General features: G+C 44.0%; 17 non-coding genes across 17 annotated transcripts; all 17 read right to left on the reverse strand.

The window, feature by feature from the left end:
* Positions 1 to 481: 481 nt before the first annotated feature.
* Positions 482 to 672, reverse strand: LOC141219023 (U2 spliceosomal RNA). The gene has a single exon (XR_012287650.1). It is a non-coding gene; the product is annotated as a U2 spliceosomal RNA (small nuclear RNA).
* A 1115-nt stretch (positions 673 to 1787) lies between these two features.
* Positions 1788 to 1978, reverse strand: LOC141219024 (U2 spliceosomal RNA). The gene has a single exon (XR_012287651.1). It is a non-coding gene; the product is annotated as a U2 spliceosomal RNA (small nuclear RNA).
* A 1115-nt stretch (positions 1979 to 3093) lies between these two features.
* Positions 3094 to 3284, reverse strand: LOC141219025 (U2 spliceosomal RNA). The gene has a single exon (XR_012287652.1). It is a non-coding gene; the product is annotated as a U2 spliceosomal RNA (small nuclear RNA).
* Positions 3285 to 4396: 1112 nt separating this feature from the next.
* Positions 4397 to 4587, reverse strand: LOC141219026 (U2 spliceosomal RNA). The gene has a single exon (XR_012287653.1). It is a non-coding gene; the product is annotated as a U2 spliceosomal RNA (small nuclear RNA).
* A 1115-nt stretch (positions 4588 to 5702) lies between these two features.
* On the reverse strand, positions 5703 to 5893 carry LOC141219027 (U2 spliceosomal RNA). Its single transcript, XR_012287654.1, has one exon. It is a non-coding gene; the product is annotated as a U2 spliceosomal RNA (small nuclear RNA).
* Positions 5894 to 7008: 1115 nt separating this feature from the next.
* On the reverse strand, positions 7009 to 7199 carry LOC141219029 (U2 spliceosomal RNA). The gene has a single exon (XR_012287655.1). It is a non-coding gene; the product is annotated as a U2 spliceosomal RNA (small nuclear RNA).
* A 1115-nt stretch (positions 7200 to 8314) lies between these two features.
* LOC141219031 (U2 spliceosomal RNA) lies at positions 8315 to 8505 on the reverse strand. The gene has a single exon (XR_012287657.1). It is a non-coding gene; the product is annotated as a U2 spliceosomal RNA (small nuclear RNA).
* Positions 8506 to 9620: 1115 nt separating this feature from the next.
* On the reverse strand, positions 9621 to 9811 carry LOC141219032 (U2 spliceosomal RNA). The gene has a single exon (XR_012287658.1). It is a non-coding gene; the product is annotated as a U2 spliceosomal RNA (small nuclear RNA).
* Positions 9812 to 10926: 1115 nt separating this feature from the next.
* On the reverse strand, positions 10927 to 11117 carry LOC141219033 (U2 spliceosomal RNA). Its single transcript, XR_012287660.1, has one exon. It is a non-coding gene; the product is annotated as a U2 spliceosomal RNA (small nuclear RNA).
* Positions 11118 to 12232: 1115 nt separating this feature from the next.
* Positions 12233 to 12423, reverse strand: LOC141219034 (U2 spliceosomal RNA). Its single transcript, XR_012287661.1, has one exon. It is a non-coding gene; the product is annotated as a U2 spliceosomal RNA (small nuclear RNA).
* A 1115-nt stretch (positions 12424 to 13538) lies between these two features.
* On the reverse strand, positions 13539 to 13729 carry LOC141219139 (U2 spliceosomal RNA). Its single transcript, XR_012287769.1, has one exon. It is a non-coding gene; the product is annotated as a U2 spliceosomal RNA (small nuclear RNA).
* Positions 13730 to 14844: 1115 nt separating this feature from the next.
* Positions 14845 to 15026, reverse strand: LOC141219204 (U2 spliceosomal RNA). Its single transcript, XR_012287824.1, has one exon. It is a non-coding gene; the product is annotated as a U2 spliceosomal RNA (small nuclear RNA).
* A 5993-nt stretch (positions 15027 to 21019) lies between these two features.
* LOC141219035 (U2 spliceosomal RNA) lies at positions 21020 to 21210 on the reverse strand. Its single transcript, XR_012287662.1, has one exon. It is a non-coding gene; the product is annotated as a U2 spliceosomal RNA (small nuclear RNA).
* A 1115-nt stretch (positions 21211 to 22325) lies between these two features.
* LOC141219036 (U2 spliceosomal RNA) lies at positions 22326 to 22516 on the reverse strand. Its single transcript, XR_012287663.1, has one exon. It is a non-coding gene; the product is annotated as a U2 spliceosomal RNA (small nuclear RNA).
* A 1109-nt stretch (positions 22517 to 23625) lies between these two features.
* On the reverse strand, positions 23626 to 23816 carry LOC141219171 (U2 spliceosomal RNA). The gene has a single exon (XR_012287800.1). It is a non-coding gene; the product is annotated as a U2 spliceosomal RNA (small nuclear RNA).
* A 1115-nt stretch (positions 23817 to 24931) lies between these two features.
* On the reverse strand, positions 24932 to 25122 carry LOC141219037 (U2 spliceosomal RNA). Its single transcript, XR_012287664.1, has one exon. It is a non-coding gene; the product is annotated as a U2 spliceosomal RNA (small nuclear RNA).
* Positions 25123 to 26237: 1115 nt separating this feature from the next.
* Positions 26238 to 26428, reverse strand: LOC141219136 (U2 spliceosomal RNA). Its single transcript, XR_012287766.1, has one exon. It is a non-coding gene; the product is annotated as a U2 spliceosomal RNA (small nuclear RNA).
* Positions 26429 to 26555: the final 127 nt, after the last annotated feature.

Consider the following 26555-nt stretch of genomic DNA (forward strand, 5'->3'; position numbering starts at 1 on the left):
AAGGCATTGTAGCAAACCAAAAAAGAAATTTTAAGCGCAGCAGAGTAACCAGCGCACATACCTGTTAGCTCAGGTGAGTTTAAAAGGCTGCTGTTGATAACAAGGGCATTTGCTAAATAGATGGTGTGTGTGCAACAATATACTGAAAGGTCAATTATATTGTGCAGCTTATCTCACCACCTGTAGTTATTTAGGTGAAAGCTCCAAAATGCTTGCCTAATATGTCTGTTTATCCAAAAGGAAGTAAAAAGGGAGAGCTAGAAAGATAGCATTGCATCACATTACATGGCAATGCAATGCACAGTTGCTGAAGTTGAACCAAAATGAGCTTGTAATCTGGCTTCTGCAACTTTGAACATGAAAAATCCAATGAGGAGAAGAAAAGCAAAGCCAAAGAGTCCATCCCCAAATCCGACAAACAAGCAAAATGAACAAAAAACATTGAATTCAATTCTTTCTGATTTTAGAAACTGCATTAAAGAAGGGGTGCACCGGTCCTGGAGATACTGCAATACCAGGTCAATGCGTGGAGTGGACAGAGCAAGCTCTTTTTCCATCTCCCTGTTCTAAAAATCCATTTAATATATGGTCCCCAGATAGGGGACGTATCAGATATTAAACTGATAAGAACAGATACTACACTTGATCTTAGCCAAAAGGCCGAGAAGCGATAACCAGAATTGGTTTCAAACTACGGAGCCACCCAAGGATCCTGAAAAGTCCATTTGTGGAGATGAGCTCCTGGACTCCCGTTAAGAAGACATGTTGTCAACCTCTAGATCCCTTACATGCCTGCACTTTTCGGCTTGCTGCTGCTGCAATCCACGCGTTTTAGATCTGCATAACTCCACCTCTTTAAACACAGCACCTTCACCCCCTGCTGTTCCCACCCGCCTCAACACCGTTGGAAGGGAGGAGAACCAATTAAGGCGGGGGGTGGGGTGGAACGAGCAGCTGTCTACCCTTAGCAGGAGGGCTCCTGATTACATACCTCTCCTGCTGCTGCTGCTGCTGGCTGTCCAGCAGCAGACTGAAGGTGGCTGCTGCTGTGCACAGGTATATAAAGGCTCAGAGCCTATTATGACACGCGCAGCCAGCGTTCCATTGCCACATTCCATCTACTGCAGGCAGGATACCTGGCTGGCTGAATGTCGCTGAGAAGCTCACAGAGACCGCCATAAGCAACAGTTTAACAGAATGCCACAGACTAATCAACCAAACTTTTTGGGTTGGGTTCTCTTTTATAGTCTGCAGGCATTAAATGAAAGAAGTCAGTGTTCCAGCAGAAGGAGACAACGTTTCAGAAAAGGCATTGTAGCAAACCAAAAAAGAAATTTTAAGCGCAGCAGAGTAACCAGCGCACATACCTGTTAGCTCAGGTGAGTTTAAAAGGCTGCTGTTGATAACAAGGGCATTTGCTAAATAGATGGTGTGTGTGCAACAATATACTGAAAGGTCAATTATATTGTGCAGCTTATCTCACCACCTGTAGTTATTTAGGTGAAAGCTCCAAAATGCTTGCCTAATATGACTGTTTATCCAAAAGGAAGTAAAAAGGGAGAGCTAGAAAGATAGCATTGCATCACATTACATGGCAATGCAATGCACAGTTGCTGAAGTTGAACCAAAATGAGCTTGTAATCTGCCTTCTGCAACTTTGAACATGAAAAATCCAATGAGGAGAAGAAAAGCAAAGCCAAAGAGTCCATCCCCAAATCCGACAAACAAGCAAAATGAACAAAAAACATTGAATTCAATTCTTTCTGATTTTAGAAACTGCATTAAAGAAGGGGTGCACCGGTCCTGGAGATACTGCAATACCAGGTCAATGCGTGGAGTGGACAGAGCAAGCTCTTTTTCCATCTCCCTGTTCTAAAAATCCATTTAATATATGGTCCCCAGATAGGGGACGTATCAGATATTAAACTGATAAGAACAGATACTACACTTGATCTTAGCCAAAAGGCCGAGAAGCGATAACCAGAATTGGTTTCAAACTACGGAGCCACCCAAGGATCCTGAAAAGTCCATTTGTGGAGATGAGCTCCTGGACTCCCGTTAAGAAGACATGTTGTCAACCTCTAGATCCCTTACATGCCTGCACTTTTCGGCTTGCTGCTGCTGCAATCCACGCGTTTTAGATCTGCATAACTCCACCTCTTTAAACACAGCACCTTCACCCCCTGCTGTTCCCACCCGCCTCAACACCGTTGGAAGGGAGGAGAACCAATTAAGGCGGGGGGTGGGGTGGAACGAGCAGCTGTCTACCCTTAGCAGGAGGGCTCCTGATTACATACCTCTCCTGCTGCTGCTGCTGCTGGCTGTCCAGCAGCAGACTGAAGGTGGCTGCTGCTGTGCACAGGTATATAAAGGCTCAGAGCCTATTATGACACGCGCAGCCAGCGTTCCATTGCCACATTCCATCTACTGCAGGCAGGATACCTGGCTGGCTGAATGTCGCTGAGAAGCTCACAGAGACCGCCATAAGCAACAGTTTAACAGAATGCCACAGACTAATCAACCAAACTTTTTGGGTTGGGTTCTCTTTTATAGTCTGCAGGCATTAAATGAAAGAAGTCAGTGTTCCAGCAGAAGGAGACAACGTTTCAGAAAAGGCATTGTAGCAAACCAAAAAAGAAATTTTAAGCGCAGCAGAGTAACCAGCGCACATACCTGTTAGCTCAGGTGAGTTTAAAAGGCTGCTGTTGATAACAAGGGCATTTGCTAAATAGATGGTGTGTGTGCAACAATATACTGAAAGGTCAATTATATTGTGCAGCTTATCTCACCACCTGTAGTTATTTAGGTGAAAGCTCCAAAATGCTTGCCTAATATGTCTGTTTATCCAAAAGGAAGTAAAAAGGGAGAGCTAGAAAGATAGCATTGCATCACATTACATGGCAATGCAATGCACAGTTGCTGAAGTTGAACCAAAATGAGCTTGTAATCTGGCTTCTGCAACTTTGAACATGAAAAATCCAATGAGGAGAAGAAAAGCAAAGCCAAAGAGTCCATCCCCAAATCCGACAAACAAGCAAAATGAACAAAAAACATTGAATTCAATTCTTTCTGATTTTAGAAACTGCATTAAAGAAGGGGTGCACCGGTCCTGGAGATACTGCAATACCAGGTCAATGCGTGGAGTGGACAGAGCAAGCTCTTTTTCCATCTCCCTGTTCTAAAAATCCATTTAATATATGGTCCCCAGATAGGGGACGTATCAGATATTAAACTGATAAGAACAGATACTACACTTGATCTTAGCCAAAAGGCCGAGAAGCGATAACCAGAATTGGTTTCAAACTACGGAGCCACCCAAGGATCCTGAAAAGTCCATTTGTGGAGATGAGCTCCTGGACTCCCGTTAAGAAGACATGTTGTCAACCTCTAGATCCCTTACATGCCTGCACTTTTCGGCTTGCTGCTGCTGCAATCCACGCGTTTTAGATCTGCATAACTCCACCTCTTTAAACACAGCACCTTCACCCCCTGCTGTTCCCACCCGCCTCAACATCGTTGGAAGGGAGGAGAACCAATTAAGGCGGGGGGTGGGGTGGAACGAGCAGCTGTCTACCCTTAGCAGGAGGGCTCCTGATTACATACCTCTCCTGCTGCTGCTGCTGGCTGTCCAGCAGCAGACTGAAGGTGGCTGCTGCTGTGCACAGGTATATAAAGGCTCAGAGCCTATTATGACACGCGCAGCCAGCGTTCCATTGCCACATTCCATCTACTGCAGGCAGGATACCTGGCTGGCTGAATGTCGCTGAGAAGCTCACAGAGACCGCCATAAGCAACAGTTTAACAGAATGCCACAGACTAATCAACCAAACTTTTTGGGTTGGGTTCTCTTTTATAGTCTGCAGGCATTAAATGAAAGAAGTCAGTGTTCCAGCAGAAGGAGACAACGTTTCAGAAAAGGCATTGTAGCAAACCAAAAAAGAAATTTTAAGCGCAGCAGAGTAACCAGCGCACATACCTGTTAGCTCAGGTGAGTTTAAAAGGCTGCTGTTGATAACAAGGGCATTTGCTAAATAGATGGTGTGTGTGCAACAATATACTGAAAGGTCAATTATATTGTGCAGCTTATCTCACCACCTGTAGTTATTTAGGTGAAAGCTCCAAAATGCTTGCCTAATATGTCTGTTTATCCAAAAGGAAGTAAAAAGGGAGAGCTAGAAAGATAGCATTGCATCACATTACATGGCAATGCAATGCACAGTTGCTGAAGTTGAACCAAAATGAGCTTGTAATCTGGCTTCTGCAACTTTGAACATGAAAAATCCAATGAGGAGAAGAAAAGCAAAGCCAAAGAGTCCATCCCCAAATCCGACAAACAAGCAAAATGAACAAAAAACATTGAATTCAATTCTTTCTGATTTTAGAAACTGCATTAAAGAAGGGGTGCACCGGTCCTGGAGATACTGCAATACCAGGTCAATGCGTGGAGTGGACAGAGCAAGCTCTTTTTCCATCTCCCTGTTCTAAAAATCCATTTAATATATGGTCCCCAGATAGGGGACGTATCAGATATTAAACTGATAAGAACAGATACTACACTTGATCTTAGCCAAAAGGCCGAGAAGCGATAACCAGAATTGGTTTCAAACTACGGAGCCACCCAAGGATCCTGAAAAGTCCATTTGTGGAGATGAGCTCCTGGACTCCCGTTAAGAAGACATGTTGTCAACCTCTAGATCCCTTACATGCCTGCACTTTTCGGCTTGCTGCTGCTGAAATCCACGCGTTTTAGATCTGCATAACTCCACCTCTTTAAACACAGCACCTTCACCCCCTGCTGTTCCCACCCGCCTCAACACCGTTGGAAGGGAGGAGAACCAATTAAGGCGGGGGGTGGGGTGGAACGAGCAGCTGTCTACCCTTAGCAGGAGGGCTCCTGATTACATACCTCTCCTGCTGCTGCTGCTGCTGGCTGTCCAGCAGCAGACTGAAGGTGGCTGCTGCTGTGCACAGGTATATAAAGGCTCAGAGCCTATTATGACACGCGCAGCCAGCGTTCCATTGCCACATTCCATCTACTGCAGGCAGGATACCTGGCTGGCTGAATGTCGCTGAGAAGCTCACAGAGACCGCCATAAGCAACAGTTTAACAGAATGCCACAGACTAATCAACCAAACTTTTTGGGTTGGGTTCTCTTTTATAGTCTGCAGGCATTAAATGAAAGAAGTCAGTGTTCCAGCAGAAGGAGACAATGTTTCAGAAAAGGCATTGTAGCAAACCAAAAAAGAAATTTTAAGCGCAGCAGAGTAACCAGCGCACATACCTGTTAGCTCAGGTGAGTTTAAAAGGCTGCTGTTGATAACAAGGGCATTTGCTAAATAGATGGTGTGTGTGCAACAATATACTGAAAGGTCAATTATATTGTGCAGCTTATCTCACCACCTGTAGTTATTTAGGTGAAAGCTCCAAAATGCTTGCCTAATATGTCTGTTTATCCAAAAGGAAGTAAAAAGGGAGAGCTAGAAAGATAGCATTGCATCACATTACATGGCAATGCAATGCACAGTTGCTGAAGTTGAACCAAAATGAGCTTGTAATCTGCCTTCTGCAACTTTGAACATGAAAAATCCAATGAGGAGAAGAAAAGCAAAGCCAAAGAGTCCATCCCCAAATCCGACAAACAAGCAAAATGAACAAAGAACATTGAATTCAATTCTTTCTGATTTTAGAAACTGCATTAAAGAAGGGGTGCACCGGTCCTGGAGATACTGCAATACCAGGTCAATGCGTGGAGTGGACAGAGCAAGCTCTTTTTCCATCTCCCTGTTCTAAAAATCCATTTAATATATGGTCCCCAGATAGGGGACGTATCAGATATTAAACTGATAAGAACAGATACTACACTTGATCTTAGCCAAAAGGCCGAGAAGCGATAACCAGAATTGGTTTCAAACTACGGAGCCACCCAAGGATCCTGAAAAGTCCATTTGTGGAGATGAGCTCCTGGACTCCCGTTAAGAAGACATGTTGTCAACCTCTAGATCCCTTACATGCCTGCACTTTTCGGCTTGCTGCTGCTGCAATCCACGCGTTTTAGATCTGCATAACTCCACCTCTTTAAACACAGCACCTTCACCCCCTGCTGTTCCCACCCGCCTCAACACCGTTGGAAGGGAGGAGAACCAATTAAGGCGGGGGGTGGGGTGGAACGAGCAGCTGTCTACCCTTAGCAGGAGGGCTCCTGATTACATACCTCTCCTGCTGCTGCTGCTGCTGGCTGTCCAGCAGCAGACTGAAGGTGGCTGCTGCTGTGCACAGGTATATAAAGGCTCAGAGCCTATTATGACACGCGCAGCCAGCGTTCCATTGCCACATTCCATCTACTGCAGGCAGGATACCTGGCTGGCTGAATGTCGCTGAGAAGCTCACAGAGACCGCCATAAGCAACAGTTTAACAGAATGCCACAGACTAATCAACCAAACTTTTTGGGTTGGGTTCTCTTTTATAGTCTGCAGGCATTAAATGAAAGAAGTCAGTGTTCCAGCAGAAGGAGACAACGTTTCAGAAAAGGCATTGTAGCAAACCAAAAAAGAAATTTTAAGCGCAGCAGAGTAACCAGCGCACATACCTGTTAGCTCAGGTGAGTTTAAAAGGCTGCTGTTAATAACAAGGGCATTTGCTAAATAGATGGTGTGTGTGCAACAATATACTGAAAGGTCAATTATATTGTGCAGCTTATCTCACCACCTGTAGTTATTTAGGTGAAAGCTCCAAAATGCTTGCCTAATATGTCTGTTTATCCAAAAGGAAGTAAAAAGGGAGAGCTAGAAAGATAGCATTGCATCACATTACATGGCAATGCAATGCACAGTTGCTGAAGTTGAACCAAAATGAGCTTGTAATCTGGCTTCTGCAACTTTGAACATGAAAAATCCAATGAGGAGAAGAAAAGCAAAGCCAAAGAGTCCATCCCCAAATCCGACAAACAAGCAAAATGAACAAAAAACATTGAATTCAATTCTTTCTGATTTTAGAAACTGCATTAAAGAAGGGGTGCACCGGTCCTGGAGATACTGCAATACCAGGTCAATGCGTGGAGTGGACAGAGCAAGCTCTTTTTCCATCTCCCTGTTCTAAAAATCCATTTAATATATGGTCCCCAGATAGGGGACGTATCAGATATTAAACTGATAAGAACAGATACTACACTTGATCTTAGCCAAAAGGCCGAGAAGCGATAACCAGAATTGGTTTCAAACTACGGAGCCACCCAAGGATCCTGAAAAGTCCATTTGTGGAGATGAGCTCCTGGACTCCCGTTAAGAAGACATGTTGTCAACCTCTAGATCCCTTACATGCCTGCACTTTTCGGCTTGCTGCTGCTGCAATCCACGCGTTTTAGATCTGCATAACTCCACCTCTTTAAACACAGCACCTTCACCCCCTGCTGTTCCCACCCGCCTCAACACCGTTGGAAGGGAGGAGAACCAATTAAGGCGGGGGGTGGGGTGGAACGAGCAGCTGTCTACCCTTAGCAGGAGGGCTCCTGATTACATACCTCTCCTGCTGCTGCTGCTGCTGGCTGTCCAGCAGCAGACTGAAGGTGGCTGCTGCTGTGCACAGGTATATAAAGGCTCAGAGCCTATTATGACACGCGCAGCCAGCGTTCCATTGCCACATTCCATCTACTGCAGGCAGGATACCTGGCTGGCTGAAAGTCGCTGAGAAGCTCACAGAGACCGCCATAAGCAACAGTTTAACAGAATGCCACAGACTAATCAACCAAACTTTTTGGGTTGGGTTCTCTTTTATAGTCTGCAGGCATTAAATGAAAGAAGTCAGTGTTCCAGCAGAAGGAGACAACGTTTCAGAAAAGGCATTGTAGCAAACCAAAAAAGAAATTTTAAGCGCAGCAGAGTAACCAGCGCACATACCTGTTAGCTCAGGTGAGTTTAAAAGGCTGCTGTTGATAACAAGGGCATTTGCTAAATAGATGGTGTTTGTGCAACAATATACTGAAAGGTCAATTATATTGTGCAGCTTATCTCACCACCTGTAGTTATTTAGGTGAAAGCTCCAAAATGCTTGCCTAATATGTCTGTTTATCCAAAAGGAAGTAAAAAGGGAGAGCTAGAAAGATAGCATTGCATCACATTACATGGCAATGCAATGCACAGTTGCTGAAGTTGAACCAAAATGAGCTTGTAATCTGGCTTCTGCAACTTTGAACATGAAAAATCCAATGAGGAGAAGAAAAGCAAAGCCAAAGAGTCCATCCCAAAATCCGACAAACAAGCAAAATGAACAAAAAACATTGAATTCAATTCTTTCTGATTTTAGAAACTGCATTAAAGAAGGGGTGCACCGGTCCTGGAGATACTGCAATACCAGGTCAATGCGTGGAGTGGACAGAGCAAGCTCTTTTTCCATCTCCCTGTTCTAAAAATCCATTTAATATATGGTCCCCAGATAGGGGACGTATCAGATATTAAACTGATAAGAACAGATACTACACTTGATCTTAGCCAAAAGGCCGAGAAGCGATAACCAGAATTGGTTTCAAACTACGGAGCCACCCAAGGATCCTGAAAAGTCCATTTGTGGAGATGAGCTCCTGGACTCCCGTTAAGAAGACATGTTGTCAACCTCTAGATCCCTTACATGCCTGCACTTTTCGGCTTGCTGCTGCTGCAATCCACGCGTTTTAGATCTGCATAACTCCACCTCTTTAAACACAGCACCTTCACCCCCTGCTGTTCCCACCCGCCTCAACACCGTTGGAAGGGAGGAGAACCAATTAAGGCGGGGGGTGGGGTGGAACGAGCAGCTGTCTACCCTTAGCAGGAGGGCTCCTGATTACATACCTCTCCTGCTGCTGCTGCTGCTGGCTGTCCAGCAGCAGACTGAAGGTGGCTGCTGCTGTGCACAGGTATATAAAGGCTCAGAGCCTATTATGACACGCGCAGCCAGCGTTCCATTGCCACATTCCATCTACTGCAGGCAGGATACCTGGCTGGCTGAATGTCGCTGAGAAGCTCACAGAGACCGCCATAAGCAACAGTTTAACAGAATGCCACAGACTAATCAACCAAACTTTTTGGGTTGGGTTCTCTTTTATAGTCTGCAGGCATTAAATGAAAGAAGTCAGTGTTCCAGCAGAAGGAGACAACGTTTCAGAAAAGGCATTGTAGCAAACCAAAAAAGAAATTTTAAGCGCAGCAGAGTAACCAGCGCACATACCTGTTAGCTCAGGTGAGTTTAAAAGGCTGCTGTTGATAACAAGGGCATTTGCTAAATAGATGGTGTGTGTGCAACAATATACTGAAAGGTCAATTATATTGTGCAGCTTATCTCACCACCTGTAGTTATTTAGGTGAAAGCTCCAAAATGCTTGCCTAATATGTCTGTTTATCCAAAAGGAAGTAAAAAGGGAGAGCTAGAAAGATAGCATTGCATCACATTACATGGCAATGCAATGCACAGTTGCTGAAGTTGAACCAAAATGAGCTTGTAATCTGGCTTCTGCAACTTTGAACATGAAAAATCCAATGAGGAGAAGAAAAGCAAAGCCAAAGAGTCCATCCCCAAATCCGACAAACAAGCAAAATGAACAAAAAACATTGAATTCAATTCTTTCTGATTTTAGAAACTGCATTAAAGAAGGGGTGCACCGGTCCTGGAGATACTGCAATACCAGGTCAATGCGTGGAGTGGACAGAGCAAGCTCTTTTTCCATCTCCCTGTTCTAAAAATCCATTTAATATATGGTCCCCAGATAGGGGACGTATCAGATATTAAACTGATAAGAACAGATACTACACTTGATCTTAGCCAAAAGGCCGAGAAGCGATAACCAGAATTGGTTTCAAACTACGGAGCCACCCAAGGATCCTGAAAAGTCCATTTGTGGAGATGAGCTCCTGGACTCCCGTTAAGAAGACATGTTGTCAACCTCTAGATCCCTTACATGCCTGCACTTTTCGGCTTGCTGCTGCTGCAATCCACGCGTTTTAGATCTGCATAACTCCACCTCTTTAAACACAGCACCTTCACCCCCTGCTGTTCCCACCCGCCTCAACACCGTTGGAAGGGAGGAGAACCAATTAAGGCGGGGGGTGGGGTGGAACGAGCAGCTGTCTACCCTTAGCAGGAGGGCTCCTGATTACATACCTCTCCTGCTGCTGCTGCTGCTGGCTGTCCAGCAGCAGACTGAAGGTGGCTGCTGCTGTGCACAGGTATATAAAGGCTCAGAGCCTATTATGACACGCGCAGCCAGCGTTCCATTGCCACATTCCATCTACTGCAGGCAGGATACCTGGCTGGCTGAATGTCGCTGAGAAGCTCACAGAGACCGCCATAAGCAACAGTTTAACAGAATGCCACAGACTAATCAACCAAACTTTTTGGGTTGGGTTCTCTTTTATAGTCTGCAGGCATTAAATGAAAGAAGTCAGTGTTCCAGCAGAAGGAGACAACGTTTCAGAAAAGGCATTGTAGCAAACCAAAAAAGAAATTTTAAGCGCAGCAGAGTAACCAGCGCACATACCTGTTAGCTCAGGTGAGTTTAAAAGGCTGCTGTTGATAACAAGGGCATTTGCTAAATAGATGGTGTGTGTGCAACAATATACTGAAAGGTCAATTATATTGTGCAGCTTATCTCACCACCTGTAGTTATTTAGGTGAAAGCTCCAAAATGCTTGCCTAATATGTCTGTTTATCCAAAAGGAAGTAAAAAGGGAGAGCTAGAAAGATAGCATTGCATCACATTACATGGCAATGCAATGCACAGTTGCTGAAGTTGAACCAAAATGAGCTTGTAATCTGGCTTCTGCAACTTTGAACATGAAAAATCCAATGAGGAGAAGAAAAGCAAAGCCAAAGAGTCCATCCCAAAATCCGACAAACAAGCAAAATGAACAAAAAACATTGAATTCAATTCTTTCTGATTTTAGAAACTGCATTAAAGAAGGGGTGCACCGGTCCTGGAGATACTGCAATACCAGGTCAATGCGTGGAGTGGACAGAGCAAGCTCTTTTTCCATCTCCCTGTTCTAAAAATCCATTTAATATATGGTCCCCAGATAGGGGACGTATCAGATATTAAACTGATAAGAACAGATACTACACTTGATCTTAGCCAAAAGGCCGAGAAGCGATAACCAGAATTGGTTTCAAACTACGGAGCCACCCAAGGATCCTGAAAAGTCCATTTGTGGAGATGAGCTCCTGGACTCCCGTTAAGAAGACATGTTGTCAACCTCTAGATCCCTTACATGCCTGCACTTTTCGGCTTGCTGCTGCTGCAATCCACGCGTTTTAGATCTGCATAACTCCACCTCTTTAAACACAGCACCTTCACCCCCTGCTGTTCCCACCCGCCTCAACACCGTTGGAAGGGAGGAGAACCAATTAAGGCGGGGGGTGGGGTGGAACGAGCAGCTGTCTACCCTTAGCAGGAGGGCTCCTGATTACATACCTCTCCTGCTGCTGCTGCTGCTGGCTGTCCAGCAGCAGACTGAAGGTGGCTGCTGCTGTGCACAGGTATATAAAGGCTCAGAGCCTATTATGACACGCGCAGCCAGCGTTCCATTGCCACATTCCATCTACTGCAGGCAGGATACCTGGCTGGCTGAATGTCGCTGAGAAGCTCACAGAGACCGCCATAAGCAACAGTTTAACAGAATGCCACAGACTAATCAACCAAACTTTTTGGGTTGGGTTCTCTTTTATAGTCTGCAGGCATTAAATGAAAGAAGTCAGTGTTCCAGCAGAAGGAGACAACGTTTCAGAAAAGGCATTGTAGCAAACCAAAAAAGAAATTTTAAGCGCAGCAGAGTAACCAGCGCACATACCTGTTAGCTCAGGTGAGTTTAAAAGGCTGCTGTTGATAACAAGGGCATTTGCTAAATAGATGGTGTGTGTGCAACAATATACTGAAAGGTCAATTATATTGTGCAGCTTATCTCACCACCTGTAGTTATTTAGGTGAAAGCTCCAAAATGCTTGCCTAATATGTCTGTTTATCCAAAAGGAAGTAAAAAGGGAGAGCTAGAAAGATAGCATTGCATCACATTACATGGCAATGCAATGCACAGTTGCTGAAGTTGAACCAAAATGAGCTTGTAATCTGGCTTCTGCAACTTTGAACATGAAAAATCCAATGAGGAGAAGAAAAGCAAAGCCAAAGAGTCCATCCCCAAATCCGACAAACAAGCAAAATGAACAAAAAACATTGAATTCAATTCTTTCTGATTTTAGAAACTGCATTAAAGAAGGGGTGCACCGGTCCTGGAGATACTGCAATACCAGGTCAATGCGTGGAGTGGACAGAGCAAGCTCTTTTTCCATCTCCCTGTTCTAAAAATCCATTTAATATATGGTCCCCAGATAGGGGACGTATCAGATATTAAACTGATAAGAACAGATACTACACTTGATCTTAGCCAAAAGGCCGAGAAGCGATAACCAGAATTGGTTTCAAACTACGGAGCCACCCAAGGATCCTGAAAAGTCCATTTGTGGAGATGAGCTCCTGGACTCCCGTTAAGAAGACATGTTGTCAACCTCTAGATCCCTTACATGCCTGCACTTTTCGGCTTGCTGCTGCTGCAATCCACGCGTTTTAGATCTGCATAACTCCACCTCTTTAAACACAGCACCTTCACCCCCTGCTGTTCCCACCCGCCTCAACACCGTTGGAAGGGAGGAGAACCAATTAAGGCGGGGGGTGGGGTGGAACGAGCAGCTGTCTACCCTTAGCAGGAGGGCTCCTGATTACATACCTCTCCTGCTGCTGCTGCTGCTGGCTGTCCAGCAGCAGACTGAAGGTGGCTGCTGCTGTGCACAGGTATATAAAGGCTCAGAGCCTATTATGACACGCGCAGCCAGCGTTCCATTGCCACATTCCATCTACTGCAGGCAGGATACCTGGCTGGCTGAATGTCGCTGAGAAGCTCACAGAGACCGCCATAAGCAACAGTTTAACAGAATGCCACAGACTAATCAACCAAACTTTTTGGGTTGGGTTCTCTTTTATAGTCTGCAGGCATTAAATGAAAGAAGTCAGTGTTCCAGCAGAAGGAGACAACGTTTCAGAAAAGGCATTGTAGCAAACCAAAAAAGAAATTTTAAGCGCAGCAGAGTAACCAGCGCACATACCTGTTAGCTCAGGTGAGTTTAAAAGGCTGCTGTTGATAACAAGGGCATTTGCTAAATAGATGGTGTGTGTGCAACAATATACTGAAAGGTCAATTATATTGTGCAGCTTATCTCACCACCTGTAGTTATTTAGGTGAAAGCTCCAAAATGCTTGCCTAATATGTCTGTTTATCCAAAAGGAAGTAAAAAGGGAGAGCTAGAAAGATAGCATTGCATCACATTACATGGCAATGCAGTGCACAGTTGCTGAAGTTGAACCAAAATGAGCTTGTAATCTGGCTTCTGCAACTTTGAACATGAAAAATCCAATGAGGAGAAGAAAAGCAAAGCCAAAGAGTCCATCCCCAAATCCGACAAACAAGCAAAATGAACAAAAAACATTGAATTCAATTCTTTCTGATTTTAGAAACTGCATTAAAGAAGGGGTGCACCGGTCCTGGAGATACTGCAATACCAGGTCAATGCGTGGAGTGGACAGAGCAAGCTCTTTTTCCATCTCCCTGTTCTAAAAATCCATTTAATATATGGTCCCCAGATAGGGGACGTATCAGATATTAAACTGATAAGAACAGATACTACACTTGATCTTAGCCAAAAGGCCGAGAAGTGATAACCAGAATTGGTTTCAAACTACGGAGCCACCCAAGGATCCTGAAAAGTCCATTTGTGGAGATGAGCTCCTGGACTCCCGTTAAGAAGACATGTTGTCAACCTCTAGATCCCTTACATGCCTGCACTTTTCGGCTTGCTGCTGCTGCAATCCACGCGTTTTAGATCTGCATAACTCCACCTCTTTAAACACAGCACCTTCACCCCCTGCTGTTCCCACCCGCCTCAACACCGTTGGAAGGGAGGAGAACCAATTAAGGCGGGGGGTGGGGTGGAACGAGCAGCTGTCTACCCTTAGCAGGAGGGCTCCTGATTACATACCTCTCCTGCTGCTGCTGCTGCTGGCTGTCCAGCAGCAGACTGAAGGTGGCTGCTGCTGTGCACAGGTATATAAAGGCTCAGAGCCTATTATGACACGCGCAGCCAGCGTTCCATTGCCACATTCCATCTACTGCAGGCAGGATACCTGGCTGGCTGAATGTCGCTGAGAAGCTCACAGAGACCGCCATAAGCAACAGTTTAACAGAATGCCACAGACTAATCAACCAAACTTTTTGGGTTGGGTTCTCTTTTATAGTCTGCAGGCATTAAATGAAAGAAGTCAGTGTTCCAGCAGAAGGAGACAACGTTTCAGAAAAGGCATTGTAGCAAACCAAAAAAGAAATTTTAAGCGCAGCAGAGTAACCAGCGCACATACCTGTTAGCTCAGGTGAGTTTAAAAGGCTGCTGTTGATAACAAGGGCATTTGCTAAATAGATGGTGTGTGTGCAACAATATACTGAAAGGTCAATTATATTGTGCAGCTTATCTCACCACCTGTCGTTATTTAGGTGAAAGCTCCAAAATGCTTGCCTAATATGTCTGTTTATCCAAAAGGAAGTAAAAAGGGAGAGCTAGAAAGATAGCATTGCATCACATTACATGGCAATGCAATGCACAGTTGCTGAAGTTGAACCAAAATGAGCTTGTAATCTGGCTTCTGCAACTTTGAACATGAAAAATCCAATGAGGAGAAGAAAAGCAAAGCCAAAGAGTCCATCCCCAAATCCGACAAACAAGCAAAATGAACAAAAAACATTGAATTCAATTCTTTCTGATTTTAGAAACTGCATTAAAGAAGGGGTGCACCGGTCCTGGAGATACTGCAATACCAGGTCAATGCGTGGAGTGGACAGAGCAAGCTCTTTTTCCATCTCCCTGTTCTAAAAATCCATTTAATATATGGTCCCCAGATAGGGGACGTATCAGATATTAAACTGATAAGAACAGATTTTTTTCTTTTTCATTTTGTTCTTATATTTCAGTTGTTATTTCTCTTCTAATATTTCTCTTGCCTTATAATCTGTTCATGCTACAAGGTTCCACAGATGAAAGTTCCATAGACTCTTGGCTCTTTTTTTCCCAATTCTCTTCAGATCTAACAGGTAATAAATATATATTTCACTTAGTGCTAATTTTATGCATTCACTTTCACTTATAAAATCTCTTTTAAAAAGCAATATGTTTCGGACTTTCCATAGCGCATTCTTTATTCCATTTATCATTATCCAAATGACTCTTTCTTTTTCTTTTGATTGACATGTAAAATTTCCATATAAAACTACTTCGTGATTTAAAAACTTAAGACCAGTAACAAACTTTAAGAGACTTCCAACTTCTTTCCAGACATTTTGGGCATAAAAACAGTTCCAAAAGGTGTGTAAAACTGTTTCCTCTCTAACACAGCCTGTTCTAGGGCATCTTGCAGTATTGCACAATCCCCTTCTGTGTTGAAAAAATCTAACAGGAACACATTCTTGCACTATTGCCCATGCCAAGTCTTTATATTCATTTGTTAGATAAGGTGCATAAGTCATTCTCCAAATTCTTCCACTTTTAGTGTATGTAAAGTTTGCCACTGCTGTCATCGTTTCTTTTCTCTTTGTCTCTAGAGCCAGTCTTCTTGAATTTGACAGCATCTCCACATCTACTTCAGGTAAGTTATAAAGTCTAATTGTTTTTTCTAGTAAGACATATTGTTTTGGCGGTGTAATTAGGACAGGAGAATTTTGGGGCAATGTTATCCACTTTCTTTTCCTAAAGATATCTCCAGCTGCATATCTTAAGTAGAAAGACCAATGAGTTCTTAGATTGGTCATTTTGAAGCAAAAACTAAAGAACTTTAGGTACAAAATTTTTTTGATATTTGGGATATTCTTTCCACCATATTTATGCTGCTTGTACATTGTCTCTCTTCGAACCTTCTCCATTTTTGATCCCCACAGAAAAAGAAAAATTTGTCTCTGGAGAAACTTTACTGTGTTCTCATTCGGGGGGTACACCATACTTAAAAACAACATTATCGGCAACAACAAAGACTTAATGATCAAGTTTTTACCTTCCATTGATAATTTTCTGAGTTTCCATAAACTTATCTTCTTTTGCATTTTCTCCTTCACCAACTGCCAACTTTCTTCTCCATCATTCTTTTTTGTAAACACAACACCTAAAATTTTGATCTTATCACTTCTTATTTTAAGTTGAGGAATCTGCGCATCTGACCAATCACCGAATCCAAGACATTCGCTCTTCTCCAAGTTCAGTTTGAAGGCAGATGCTAAACAGAAAAAATCAGTAGTTCTTACTGCTCTTCTCAGCGATTGTTCTGAGTCGCACAGGATCGTGATGTCATCCATGTACCCCAGTGACTTAGTACTTAGTCCATTTCCACCTGGTATGGGTACACCTTTCACCATCTTATCTTTCCTCAACATTGCCAGTAGAGGCTCGATTGCGCAGATAAAGAGCAGAGGCGAAAGTGGGCATCCTTGTTTGACGCCCGACTTTAGAACAACTTCTGAAGATAAAAAAACATTAATTAAAATCCTGCTAAAACTTCCATCATATAAAAGTGCAATGTGCTTAATAAAAACATCCGGGAATTTCATTTTCTTTAACACAGAATACAGGTACTTATGAGAGACTCTGTCGTACGCTTTCTGGAAATCAAGGGACAGAAGAGCTAGCTTTTGCTTCCTCTCTTGCTGATACCAAATTGCGTCCCGTATAATATTCAAGTTTTCTGCAATTGTACGACCAGGCACACCACATACCTGATCAGGATGCACGACCTTCTCTATCACCTTCTTCATTCTGTTCACCATGATTTTTGCCATAATTTTATAATCTACGTTGAGTAACGTGATTGGTCTCCAGTTCTCTAGATTAGTCTTATCTCCTTTTTTAAAAAGCAGGGTGACCACACCACTTCTCCAAGATTCAGGCAATTTGTCACATAAAAAGACAGCTTTAAAAATCTCAAACAGGTCGTCTTTTAAAATCTCCCAAAAAGTAAGATAAAATTCAATTTGTAGTCCGTCAGTACCCGGTGTTTTTCCTCTAGAAAAGCTTTTGATTGCACTTAGCAGTTCTTCTTCACAGATATCTTCAATCAACAACTCTTGATCTTGCTTTTCAAGGTGATTCTGCAATGAATTAAGAGCATCAGGTAAAAAATCAGCGTCAATTTTCTTTTCGCTAAAAAGATTTTGATAAAAAGTTTGCGCTTTGTCCAACAGTCCATCTTTAGTTGTTTCACCATCAAGTTCTTTAATTAATTCTTTGCGTTCTAAAGATTTTTTGAAAAAGAACCTGGAACATGTTTCATTTTTTTCCATATGTTCTACCTTGGCGTTGAAAATTATTTCTTTGCCTTTCTGTTCAATTGCTTTTTTAATGTCTTCTTTGACTTGTAAAATAACATCCTCCATATCTATCCCTGCATTTCTGAGTTTGTAACCTGTTTGCAGTTTTGTATTCAGGTCTTTAAACCATTTCTGATTCTGTCTGGCCTTCCTTTTGCCAGCTAAGAGAAAAAAATGTCTAATTTGAGACTTCACATACTCCCACCATTCTAGAATTCTTTTGTAATAATGTTTTTTCCCCTGTAGTTTTTTATAAAATTTCAAAAATTCCTCTTTTATACTTTCATCTTCCAGCAGCAGAGTGTTCAACTTCCAGACACCTCGCCCTTTCTCTAGACTGGGCAATTCCAAGTGAGTAATTAACGTTTTGTGGTCAGAAAAGATGTTACCTGTTAGATCCACTTTATTCACTTTAAAACTCTGTGATGTCAGAACAAAGTCAATTCTTGATTTTAGAAGATTGTTCTCCCAAGTGTATCCTGGTTCAGAGGTATTCTTTACTCTCCAGACATCATTCAGGCAAGTATCGTCGATTAGATTTTTTAACTGCATCTCAGTTTTGTCTTTCCTTCTAGTACCTGATGTCCTATTTTCATCAGACCGGATACAATTGAAGTCACCGCCAACCACAGTTGGTGTAGGACCAGGTATAAAGAGTTTGATGATATCTAATAAACTGGATCTTTCCTCTTTAATCGGAGATGCATAAACATTAATCAGCTTGAACTCGGATCCACAGTAACTCACATTAACAACTAGTGCACGTCCAGGTTCAACTTCAGTGAACGAGGTAACCTTAAAGTCTTTGTTTTTAAACAGGACGCCAACACCAGTAGCACGCGATCCATTTTCACCGGACCAGATGGAAGGTCCGTTCGCCCAATCTTCCCTTAGTTTGTTATAGTTAGGGTCATGGTCAATGCCGCATTCTTGAAGTAAAAAAATATCAGCATCTAAAGTCATCAGGTAAGAAAATAAAGCAGCTCTCTTGACAGAGCCCTTTAAACTCCTCACATTTAGTGAGGCAATTTTGAGTGTAGCCATAAATCATTTAAACAGAGCTTGAGTCCGTATCTGACATGAATCCGACCGGGGTAGAGGGACCCGCAGAAACGTCCGTGTCTGAGAATTCCTCGATGTTCACCGGATCAGATGGGTTTACAGGTTTAGGAACTGAGATGATCGGTTTAGGTGAGTAATTAGGGAGGACTATTTTCAAACGCCCAGCAGGTCTTTTGCTGGCGCTCTCTCCCTTAAACAAACTCGACTTCTCCTTTTTCCTTTTCCTCAAAACCTCCACGTCAATGTTAATCTCCTCCTCCTCCTCCTCACCACCAGCCTCCTTAGAAGACTCCTCTCCCATCTCCACTTCAGACTCAGCTGGATTCTCCTCCACCACATGACCATCTGGACTCTCCGACCAATCCTTGAGAACAATGCTATCCCCAGGCGGGTCCCCAGCAGTGTCCTTGGGCGGATCCCCAGAAGGGTTCCCGGGAGGGTCCTTGGATTTGTCTGTTTGTTCTTCAGGACTGGACCGCTTCGGAGGGGCTCCCCCCCGAGCTGCATCTGCATAGCTGAAGGTCTTTTTTCTCAACGGACAATCCCGAAAAGAGTGCCCAGGGATACGGCAGATATTACAGATCATCTGATTTGGGCAGTTCAGAGTGACATGTCCTTTTTGATAGCACTTGTTGCAAAGAGCGTTCTCCTCCTTGCAGCTCTCAAAGGAATGCCCAAAGTCCATACATTTTCTGCAGAAGATAGGCATCCCTGGATAGAAGAGTCTTCCTCTCTCTCTGCCAATCAGGAAGCTCTGAGGCGGATGAATGAGTCCACCAATTCCCAAACCTTCTCTCAGCTTCACGATGAACTTGTATTTTCCGGTCCACAACCTCTCAGAGTTCATGATTTTGTGAGAAAAGTGGACCTCAGAGCAATAGTTATGCAGAAACGCAGCCACATCCTTTTCAGAGACATGCGGATTGCTCATATGAACCACCACAGACTTCTCTTCTGCCAGGCAGAGGGTCACAAAACACAGTCCTTTAAGATCTTCCTCCTGAAGTCTCAGCTTGATCTGATGGTAAAAATTCTGAGATGCCACTTCAGAGGTCAGGGTAAGCACAAAGCGTCCAGGAGCATCTTGAAGTGCCAGAATGTTCTCCCTTTTCACCTGCAGGATCTCAAGCAGGACCTTCCTCACGAAGAAAGACAGGGAGAACTTGTCACGGGCTCGCTCTTCAACTTCAATCTTGAAAGAGTTCTTGATCTTCAAGTCGCCAGCTCCAGCAGAACGGAGAGTAGCCGATGTCGCCATCGCGATATTCAGATAAGTCGATCGCCTTCTTGGTTCTCTTCAGCACGCACACCCCCTATAGCAGCAGGAGGCTTAAGACAGTAGAACTGCCGATGCCTCAAGGCCGAGGATGCGATAGGCTTTGGAGTCTTCCAGCAACAACACTTGGTCGTAGCCAAAAGGCCGAGAAGCGATAACCAGAATTGGTTTCAAACTACGGAGCCACCCAAGGATCCTAAAAAGTCCATTTGTGGAGATGAGCTCCTGGACTCCCGTTAAGAAGACATGTTGTCAACCTCTAGATCCCTTACATGCCTGCACTATTCGGCTTGCTGCTGCTGCAATCCACGCGTTTTAGATCTGCATAACTCCACCTCTTTAAACACAGCACCTTCACCCCCTGCTGTTCCCACCCGCCTCAACACCGTTGGAAGGGAGGAGAACCAATTAAGGCGGGGGGTGGGGTGGAACGAGCAGCTGTCTACCCTTAGCAGGAGGGCTCCTGATTACATACCTCTCCTGCTGCTGCTGCTGCTGGCTGTCCAGCAGCAGACTGAAGGTGGCTGCTGCTGTGCACAGGTATATAAAGGCTCAGAGCCTATTATGACACGCGCAGCCAGCGTTCCATTGCCACATTCCATCTACTGCAGGCAGGATACCTGGCTGGCTGAATGTCGCTGAGAAGCTCACAGAGACCGCCATAAGCAACAGTTTAACAGAATGCCACAGACTAATCAACCAAACTTTTTGGGTTGGGTTCTCTTTTATAGTCTGCAGGCATTAAATGAAAGAAGTCAGTGTTCCAGCAGAAGGAGACAACGTTTCAGAAAAGGCATTGTAGCAAACCAAAAAAGAAATTTTAAGCGCAGCAGAGTAACCAGCGCACATACCTGTTAGCTCAGGTGAGTTTAAAAGGCTGCTGTTGATAACAAGGGCATTTGCTAAATAGATGGTGTGTGTGCAACAATATACTGAAAGGTCAATTATATTGTGCAGCTTATCTCACCACCTGTAGTTATTTAGGTGAAAGCTCCAAAATGCTTGCCTAATATGTCTGTTTATCCAAAAGGAAGTAAAAAGGGAGAGCTAGAAAGATAGCATTGCATCACATTACATGGCAATGCAATGCACAGTTGCTGAAGTTGAACCAAAATGAGCTTGTAATCTGGCTTCTGCAACTTTGAACATGAAAAATCCAATGAGGAGAAGAAAAGCAAAGCCAAAGAGTCCATCCCCAAATCCGACAAACAAGCAAAATGAACAAAAAACATTGAATTCAATTCTTTCTGATTTTAGAAACTGAATTAAAGAAGGGGTGCACCGGTCCTGGAGATACTGCAATACCAGGTCAATGCGTGGAGTGGACAGAGCAAGCTCTTTTTCCATCTCCCTGTTCTAAAAATCCATTTAATATATGGTCCCCAGATAGGGGACGTATCAGATATTAAACTGATAAGAACAGATACTACACTTGATCTTAGCCAAAAGGCCGAGAAGCGATAACCAGAATTGGTTTCAAACTACGGAGCCACCCAAGGATCCTGAAAAGTCCATTTGTGGAGATGAGCTCCTGGACTCCCGTTAAGAAGACATGTTGTCAACCTCTAGATCCCTTACATGCCTGCACTTTTCGGCTTGCTGCTGCTGCAATCCACGCGTTTTAGATCTGCATAACTCCACCTCTTTAAACACAGCACCTTCACCCCCTGCTGTTCCCACCTGCCTCAACACCGTTGGAAGGGAGGAGAACCAATTAAGGCGGGGGGTGGGGTGGAACAAGCAGCTGTCTACCCTTAGCAGGAGGGCTCCTGATTACATACCTCTCCTGCTGCTGCTGCTGCTGGCTGTCCAGCAGCAGACTGAAGGTGGCTGCTGCTGTGCACAGGTATATAAAGGCTCAGAGCCTATTATGACACGCGCAGCCAGCGTTCCATTGCCACATTCCATCTACTGCAGGCAGGATACCTGGCTGGCTGAATGTCGCTGAGAAGCTCACAGAGACCGCCATAAGCAACAGTTTAACAGAATGCCACAGACTAATCAACCAAACTTTTTGGGTTGGGTTCTCTTTTATAGTCTGCAGGCATTAAATGAAAGAAGTCAGTGTTCCAGCAGAAGGAGACAACGTTTCAGAAAAGGCATTGTAGCAAACCAAAAAAGAAATTTTAAGCGCAGCAGAGTAACCAGCGCACATACCTGTTAGCTCAGGTGAGTTTAAAAGGCTGCTGTTGATAACAAGGGCATTTGCTAAATAGATGGTGTGTGTGCAACAATATACTGAAAGGTCAATTATATTGTGCAGCTTATCTCACCACCTGTAGTTATTTAGGTGAAAGCTCCAAAATGCTTGCCTAATATGTCTGTTTATCCAAAAGGAAGTAAAAAGGGAGAGCTAGAAAGATAGCATTGCATCACATTACATGGCAATGCAATGCACAGTTGCTGAAGTTGAACCAAAATGAGCTTGTAATCTGGCTTCTGCAACTTTGAACATGAAAAATCCAATGAGGAGAAGAAAAGCAAAGCCAAAGAGTCCATCCCCAAATCCGACAAACAAGCAAAATGAACAAAAAACATTGAATTCAATTCTTTCTGATTTTAGAAACTGCATTAAAGAAGGGGTGCACCGGTCCTGGAGATACTGCAATACCAGGTCAATGCGTGGAGTGGACAGAGCAAGCTCTTTTTCCATCTCCCTGTTCTAAAAATCCATTTAATATATGGTCCCCAGATAGGGGACGTATCAGATATTAAACTGATAAGAACAGATACTACACTTGATCTTAGCCAAAAGGCCGAGAAGCGATAACCAGAATTGGTTTCAAACTACGGAGCCACCCAAGGATCCTGAAAAGTCCATTTGTGGAGATGAGCTCCTGGACTCCCGTTAAGAAGACATGTTGTCAACCTCTAGATCCCTTACATGCCTGCACTTTTCGGCTTGCTGCTGCTGCAATCCACGCGTTTTAGATCTGCATAACTCCACCTCTTTAAACACAGCACCTTCACCCCCTGCTGTTCCCACCCGCCTCAACACCGTTGGAAGGGAGGAGAACCAATTAAGGCGGGGGGTGGGGTGGAACGAGCAGCTGTCTACCCTTAGCAGGAGGGCTCCTGATTACATACCTCTCCTGCTGCTGCTGCTGGCTGTCCAGCAGCAGACTGAAGGTGGCTGCTGCTGTGCACAGGTATATAAAGGCTCAGAGCCTATTATGACACGCGCAGCCAGCGTTCCATTGCCACATTCCATCTACTGCAGGCAGGATACCTGGCTGGCTGAATGTCGCTGAGAAGCTCACAGAGACCGCCATAAGCAACAGTTTAACAGAATGCCACAGACTAATCAACCAAACTTTTTGGGTTGGGTTCTCTTTTATAGTCTGCAGGCATTAAATGAAAGAAGTCAGTGTTCCAGCAGAAGGAGACGTTTCAGAAAAGGCATTGTAGCAAACCAAAAAAGAAATTTTAAGCGCAGCAGAGTAACCAGCGCACATACCTGTTAGCTCAGGTGAGTTTAAAAGGCTGCTGTTGATAACAAGGGCATTTGCTAAATAGATGGTGTGTGTGCAACAATATACTGAAAGGTCAATTATATTGTGCAGCTTATCTCACCACCTGTAGTTATTTAGGTGAAAGCTCCAAAATGCTTGCCTAATATGTCTGTTTATCCAAAAGGAAGTAAAAAGGGAGAGCTAGAAAGATAGCATTGCATCACATTACATGGCAATGCAATGCACAGTTGCTGAAGTTGAACCAAAATGAGCTTGTAATCTGGCTTCTGCAACTTTGAACATGAAAAATCCAATGAGGAGAAGAAAAGCAAAGCCAAAGAGTCCATCCCCAAATCCGACAAACAAGCAAAATGAACAAAAAACATTGAATTCAATTCTTTCTGATTTTAGAAACTGCATTAAAGAAGGGGTGCACCGGTCCTGGAGATACTGCAATACCAGGTCAATGCGTGGAGTGGACAGAGCAAGCTCTTTTTCCATCTCCCTGTTCTAAAAATCCATTTAATATATGGTCCTCAGATAGGGGACGTATCAGATATTAAACTGATAAGAACAGGTACTACACTTGATCTTAGCCAAAAGGCCGAGAAGCGATAACCAGAATTGGTTTCAAACTACGGAGCCACCCAAGGATCCTGAAAAGTCCATTTGTGGAGATGAGCTCCTGGACTCCCGTTAAGAAGACATGTTGTCAACCTCTAGATCCCTTACATGCCTGCACTTTTCGGCTTGCTGCTGCTGCAATCCACGCGTTTTAGATCTGCATAACTCCACCTCTTTAAACACAGCACCTTCACCCCCTGCTGTTCCCACCCGCCTCAACACCGTTGGAAGGGAGGAGAACCAGTTAAGGCGGGGGGTGGGGTGGAACGAGCAGCTGTCTACCCTTAGCAGGAGGGCTCCTGATTACATACCTCTCCTGCTGCTGCTGCTGCTGGCTGTCCAGCAGCAGACTGAAGGTGGCTGCTGCTGTGCACAGGTATATAAAGGCTCAGAGCCTATTATGACACGCGCAGCCAGCGTTCCATTGCCACATTCCATCTACTGCAGGCAGGATACCTGGCTGGCTGAATGTCACTGAGAAGCTCACAGAGACCGCCATAAGCAACAGTTTAACAGAATGCCACAGACTAATCAACCAAACTTTTTGGGTTGGGTTCTCTTTTATAGTCTGCAGGCATTAAATGAAAGAAGTCAGTGTTCCAGCAGAAGGAGACAACGTTTCAGAAAAGGCATTGTAGCAAACCAAAAAAGAAATTTTAAGCGCAGCAGAGTAACCAGCGCACATACCTGTTAGCTCAGGTGAGTTTAAAAGGCTGCTGTTGATAACAAGGGCATTTGCTAAATAGATGGTGTGTGTGCAACAATATACTGAAAGGTCAATTATATTGTGCAGCTTATCTCACCACCTGTAGTTATTTAGGTGAAAGCTCCAAAATGCTTGCCTAATATGTCTGTTTATCCAAAAGGAAGTAAAAAGGGAGAGCTAGAAAGATAGCATTGCATCACATTACATGGCAATGCAATGCACAGTTGCTGAAGTTGAACCAAAATGAGCTTGTAATCTGGCTTCTGCAACTTTGAACATGAAAAATCCAATGAGGAGAAGAAAAGCAAAGCCAAAGAGTCCATCCCCAAATCCGACAAACAAGCAAAATGAACAAAAAACATTGAATTCAATTCTTTCTGATTTTAGAAACTGCATTAAAGAAGGGGTGCACCGGTCCTGGAGATACTGCAATACCAGGTCAATGCGTGGAGTGGACAGAGCAAGCTCTTTTTCCATCTCCCTGTTCTAAAAATCCATTTAATATATGGTCCCCAGATAGGGGACGTATCAGATATTAAACTGATAAGAACAGATACTACACTTGATCTTAGCCAAAAGGCCGAGAAGCGATAACCAGAATTGGTTTCAAACTACGGAGCCACCCAAGGATCCTGAAAAGTCCATTTGTGGAGATGAGCTCCTGGACTCCCGTTAAGAAGACATGTTGTCAACCTCTAGATCCCTTACATGCCTGCACTTTTCGGCTTGCTGCTGCTGCAATCCACGCGTTTTAGATCTGCATAACTCCACCTCTTTAAACACAGCACCTTCACCCCCTGCTGTTCCCACCCGCCTCAACACCGTTGGAAGGGAGGAGAACCAATTAAGGCGGGGGGTGGGGTGGAACGATCAGCTGTCTACCCTTAGCAGGAGGGCTCCTGATTACATACCTCTCCTGCTGCTGCTGCTGCTGGCTGTCCAGCAGCAGACTGAAGGTGGCTGCTGCTGTGCACAGGTATATAAAGGCTCAGAGCCTATTATGACACGCGCAGCCAGCGTTCCATTGCCACATTCCATCTACTGCAGGCAGGATACCTGGCTGGCTGAATGTCGCTGAGAAGCTCACAGAGACCGCCATAAGCAACAGTTTAACAGAATGCCACAGACTAATCAACCAAACTTTTTGGGTTGGGTTCTCTTTTATAGTCTGCAGGCATTAAATGAAAGAAGTCAGTGTTCCAGCAGAAGGAGACAACGTTTCAGAAAAGGCATTGTAGCAAACCAAAAAAGAAATTTTAAGCGCAGCAGAGTAACCAGCGCACATACCTGTTAGCTCAGGTGAGTTTAAAAGGCTGCTGTTGATAACAAGGGCATTTGCTAAATAGATGGTGTGTGTGCAACAATATACTGAAAGGTCAATTATATTGTGCAGCTTATCTCACCACCTGTAGTTATTTAGGTGAAAGCTCCAAAATGCTTGCCTAATATGTCTGTTTATCCAAAAGGAAGTAAAAAGGGAGAGCTAGAAAGATAGCATTGCATCACATTACATGGCAATGCAATGCACAGTTGCTGAAGTTGAACCAAAATGAGCTTGTAATCTGGCTTCTGCAACTTTGAACATGAAAAATCCAATGAGGAGAAGAAAAGCAAAGCCAAAGAGTCCATCCCAAAATCCGACAAACAAGCAAAATGAACAAAAAACATTGAATTCAATTCTTTCTGAGTTTAGAAACTGCATTATAGAAGGGGTGCACCGGTCCTGGAGATACTGCAATACCAGGTCAATGCGTGGAGTGGACAGAGCAAGCTCTTTTTCCATCTCCCTGTTCTAAAAATCGATTTAATATATGGTCCCCAGATAGGGGACGTATCAGATATTAAACTGATAAGAACAGATACTACACTTGATCTTAGCCAAAAGGCCGAGAAGCGATAACCAGAATTGGTTTCAAACTACGGAGCCACCCAAGGATCCTGAAAAGTCCATTTGTGGAGATGAGCTCCTGGACTCCCGTTAAGAAGACATGTTGTCAACCTCTAGATCCCTTACATGCCTGCACT

Source organism: Phyllobates terribilis, unplaced genomic scaffold (genome assembly GCF_046119375.1).
Source record: "Phyllobates terribilis strain yellow unplaced genomic scaffold, ASM4611937v1 Scaffold_255__1_contigs__length_2797608, whole genome shotgun sequence".
NCBI classification, from domain to species: domain Eukaryota; kingdom Metazoa; phylum Chordata; class Amphibia; order Anura; family Dendrobatidae; genus Phyllobates; species Phyllobates terribilis.